We start from the raw sequence: 5,361 nt of genomic DNA on the forward strand, positions 1-5,361 counted from the left end.
CTTCTCAGCAATACAAGGTTCTAAGACAGCTCCAAAAGTCTCATGATGGAAAAAGCTATCCACATCAAGAGAAAGAATTGTAGAGTCTGAGTGCAGATTTAAGCAGACTATTTGCTCTATTTTTTTCCTTCTTTTTGGATTTTGTTTCTTCTTTCTTATGATTCATTTCATTGGTTATAATTCTTCTTTACAGCTTAACTATTGTGTAAATAATTTTAATGTGAAGGTATATATAGGACCCATAGTAGATTATGTGCTGTTTCGGGGCGGGGGGAGGGAGAGGAAAGGGAGCGGAAGAAAATTGGGAACTTAAAAACTTGTGGTACTTGTGTTGCAAACTAAAAATAAAAAAAAAAATTGAAAAAACAAACAGGAAAAGAAGTAAAAAAATATAAAAATGGAAAAAGCTTGAGACATTTTTCAATGAAAGTATGTGAAAAAGTTCAATGCAAAGGAACAACTTTGTATAATAAAGTGACTGATGAGCTGGTATCAGAGTTTACCAATTCAAATAACCATTTGGCAACAGATTCAGCTTATGATCAGAAGACTATTAGGCAAAGAGTTTATGATGCCCTTAATGTGCTAATGGCAATGAAGATGATTTCAAAGGACAAAAGGAAAATAAAATGAATTGGGCTTGCTACAAATTCAGCTGAAAAATGTTAAAATCTAGAGATAGAGATGCAAAGGCAAATAGAGCAGATAAAGCAGAAGAGGGCTCAGCTGCAGGAGTTACCGCTGCAGCAAATAGCTTTTTTAAATGTGATACAAAGGAATCAGCAGGATGAACAGCAGAACCAGGGCCCAGCGACTCTGAACTGCACAATACTTTTATAATCATCAACATGAGGAAAAGAATTGTCATAGACTGCATCATGTCCAGTGACAAGTTCAAGTTTCTTTTTAATTTTGACAGTGCTTCCAAGATCCACAATGATACAGAGGTGTTGAAGCAAATGGCAATGTCTTTTGCCCTGGAAACTGGCAAATGCTCATTCAAAGACCTGAGATCACAAAATCACAGATCACAAAATAAGAAGTCCTGGTTGACATCAACACTATCAATTTACAAAAAAAGGAAATGGAGGCCCAGGGTGGTCATGGGTATATTTTAGACCCAGGCCCTTTCACAGAACCAATGCTGTTTCATGGCTTTGAGTGTGTTTGCCAATACATTGGGTGGTTGACAAGTTCTCAGAGGATTATTGGTAGAAATTTTCATCCCTGGTGTTTATTGAATAGTCTAGGGTCACCAGGAAGAATGAAATCATCTACAAAGGGGTACAGAGTTTGCAATTATCAGACACACCCCACTCATGGATTAAATCCAATTGATTTTAGTAAGTGAACTATATATGTATGTCAGGATGTATTGTTGTGTCATATACCATTCTTTTAAACACCTGCATATTTATCTACACATATGTAATTATTTGTTTCTGTGACTCAAAAGTACTAGTCAAGCATTTATTAAGCATTAACTAAATATAATAAATGCATAAATAATGCATATATAATTATATAAATATGTATTTATGTATACAAATACACACACAAATAACTAAGTAAAACAAATTAAATACAGAGTAGATGAAAAGTAATTTCAGAGGGGAACCAATAACAGTTTGTGGGAGGCGTCATCAGCACAGCATCCTGCAGTCAGTAGAATTTTAGCTGAGTCTTGGAGGAAGCCAGGCAAATGAACAGATGGAGGTCAGGGGACAAAGGTTTACAGGCATGGGGGATAGTAAATGAAAAGTCATGGAGTCAGAGATGGAATGATATGTGTAAGCATCAGCAAGTAAACTAGTTTCTATCTTGAGCTTGGAGTATGTGGAAGGGAATCATGTATTCTTGAAAAGAAGAAAGAAGCTAGGTTATACAGAACTTTGAATACCAGAAAACTTTATATTTCATCCTGAAGATAATATAGTCTCTAAAGTGTATGAGTAGGGAGATGGGGGAGCTTAGTTTAGCTTTAGGAAAATCAGTTTGACAGATAAGTGAAAGAAGGATTAGAAGTAAGAGGAACTTGAAGAAGACTAATTAGAAGCCTATTGTAATAGTCCAGGTGAGAGGTATGAAGGCATGAAGTAGGTTGTTAGCTGTGAGAGTAGAGAGAACAATTCATATATAAGAAATGTGAAGAATAGATATGGCAATAAATTGAGTGTATGATATGAGTGAAATCTAAATGCTGATGCTGACATTGAGGTTATGAAACTGGGTGACTGGGAAGATGGTGGAAACCTTAAAAGCAACACATAAGTTTAAAAGAATGGAAGTGTTGAAGGGAAAGTTAGAGAGTTCTGTTTTAGACATACTGAATTTTAGATGCCTATAGGACATCCAGCTTGAAATGTCTATCAGGTCATGCTGAACTGAGACTTAATAGATAGGCTAGCATGAACACGAAGACTAGGTAATCAACTTCATAGAGATGCTCTCAAATTCGTAGAAGTTACAAGTCAGATAGTATCTGGGAAAAGAGAATAGGTCTCAGAATAGGGTCTTGCATTAATGGAAATCATATGGGTGAATATCCAACAAATAGGGCAGCATTTACAGTAATAATCTCATCCGTCTTAAAGTGTGTTCAAGAGATTTTCTACCATATACAACACATTGAGATCCTCCTTTCAAAGGGCCAGACAGAGATATATTAAAGTGATCTATTCTGTGATTATGTCAGAAAGCGAAGACAGGTTTTCAGCTGTGTTGTTCTGTTGGGAAAGGAAAAATAAGGATGGGAGGGGTCAGCAAGAATGGAGTGAGCCAAAAGGAAGCAGAATGGTAGTTGATAAATTGTCTGAAGCATTGGGGACATGTGCTCATCTCTAACCCAATTTCACAGTTTCAGTGTGTCTGGATGATTTATTTTTTTGAGCGATAAACATACAAGGCTCTGTGACTGTGCATTTTTGTTCTGCAGTCACAATGGATTTGTGATTTTGCTTGTTTCAATTTGAATTTTGGCCTATATTCAAAACTGTGTTTGAATAAGGTAGCTATTGCCCAATAGCACCTGAAGAGTAAAATAGAAAATAATTTTGCATATATCTTGACTATATTTCAAATCTATCAACTTTATGAAAAGCTAAACTCAACAAACATGAAAGACTATTAGTAACCTACTAAATGCATGTTCACTTCTAAAACAAAATATTTATTAAGCACTGAATATGTAAAAGTCACATTTCTGTAGTCTGGGATAAGGGTGATACAAACATGAAATAGGAATGATATTGTCCCTTTCTGCATGGTGTTCTCAGTCTAGAAGGGGATATATGCAAAGATTAGTGAAAATGCTTCCAGAGAATTGTTGAGTAAATTTATCTTACTGAGAACTTACTATAGCAAATGATGCTGATTTCATAGGAATTGTCAGAAAATCACAAATGTTTGTAGAAGGAGAGACTAGCAACACTCATGAAACCATGATTAATCCTATAATAAGAACAACATGTCTAAGCACAAATTTTCATTAATTTACTTGGTAATCTGTTTAAGGAATTTATATTTTTATGTCAGCGTCCCATTAATACCTTGGTTTTCAATGGGATAGAGTGGGACAAGTTTTGATTTAAAGTTAGAAGACTCAGGTTCAGATCCTGGCTCTGTTAAATAATACCTTTGTAAACTTGAGCAGGTTGCTTAACTTCTTAGAGCCTATTTCCCCATTTGTAAATTGAGGGGCTTCTAGAATCCTTTCCAGGTGTCACCTGATGCTCTCACTTTCATTATGCAGAAATACTAGCAAATGACATTGTAAATGGCCTGTGTGAAGAGAGTTAAACCCATTATCAATATTCCTATATCAAAATCCATGCGGTAATCTAGACATAGTTGTGATTCATTAGAAGGAAGAAATCTCTCTCTCTCTCTCTCTCTCTCTCTCTCTCTCTCTCTCTCTCTCTCTGTGTGTGTGTGTGTGTGTGTGTGTGCACCTAAGAGAAAGAAGGAGAGAAGTGGGATAGGTTTTCTCTACTAATTCAAATAACATGGGAACCAAGTCCATGTATCATTTTATATTTGTCTTATTGATGGTTGTAAGGACTTTTCCAGTTGAAAGGATCAAGACTGGCCATCTGTGGGTCAGATTTCTACCCTGCTTTTAATGGTCACTTGGACCTCATGAAGAATAGAACAAGAAAGCACAAGGGTTCATCTCTCATTATCCAACATATCTTATTTATGTAAAATCATCAATCAGAATCACGGAATGATCAATCCATCCAAATGATTTTAATGATTAAAAGTTCAGATTGGACTAGCAATTTCCCAGGGCTAATGGGGGAGTGAAATCATCAGATTGACTTCATCTGACAGTTCGTCTCAAGGTTAAATTCCTGGTTTTAATTTCTGTCACTGTTTGAGGTCACAAACTATGACTTTTGCTATCTACATGAAAAGAACAAAAAATTAAAGGCTGAATGTTTTGGTCAAAGTAGATAAGCAAAACTTAGTTTAACAAATGTATTCAATTCACTTTCAACCAGTCCATGCAGTATTTGGGAAATTGTCCACAATATAGGTGTCACACCTGGTGAAAGGTTTTGTTTGTTTTTCTTTCCACCATAAAAGCGTAAGTCTGAACAGAAATAATAAAAATCATCCCTCAGCAAAGGACAGCTGTCAAATGATTACTTGCTTCTTTTGATTTGATCAACTGCCTGAACACCAAAATTACTGTCAAGGGTGCAGTGAGGCAGTTCTGGTATAGTCATTGCTCCTTGCAGGGTCTAACCAGTTATAGTATCAGATTAAAAGTTAGAAGCAATCTTAAAGGTCTCCAAGTCCACCCCCAGCCTCTTTTTATAGAAGAATAAAAAGCATAGAAAACTCACTCAGGCTAATATAACTCAGGCAGTCTTCCAACCCATTTCTCAGTGATTGCAAGTCAGTGCTCTATCTACTACCCTGCCTTTTAATAAATTAGGCATAAAATGCTCAGAATAACTTAATTGCTTTCCTTAGAAAATTTGTTTTGGCAACAATTAATAGATTAAAAAATACTTTGGGTTACCAAGAAGACCCTTCAATCATAAACAGCGTTCTTGAATGGAAGTGAGTGAAGAGTTAGGACGCTGTTGGATAAATGTGAATTGGATCCCAGGCTTAAATATTCTTTATTAGTTTGTGAAACTAAAGGAATTATAATAGGCCCATCTGTTCATAAAACATATATTTTTAATATTTGGAAATATTGTTATAAGAGCTATGAATTTCCTCATACAATTTTCCTTATACAGTGGAAGGAGCAGTGGTTCTAAAGGAAGAAGACCTGGGTTCACATCCTTTCTTTTCTGCTTTCTACTTGAGAGACTTTTGCCACATCATTTAACCTTCATGGGTCTC

General features: G+C 35.8%; 1 pseudogene; it reads left to right on the top strand.

Moving 5' to 3' along the window:
- Window positions 1-399: 399 nt before the first annotated feature.
- Window positions 400-1,118, top strand: LOC118832253 (annotated as a pseudogene).
- Window positions 1,119-5,361: the final 4,243 nt, after the last annotated feature.

The sequence above is a fragment of the Trichosurus vulpecula genome, chromosome 9 (assembly GCF_011100635.1).
Source record: "Trichosurus vulpecula isolate mTriVul1 chromosome 9, mTriVul1.pri, whole genome shotgun sequence".
Lineage (NCBI taxonomy): Eukaryota > Metazoa > Chordata > Mammalia > Diprotodontia > Phalangeridae > Trichosurus > Trichosurus vulpecula.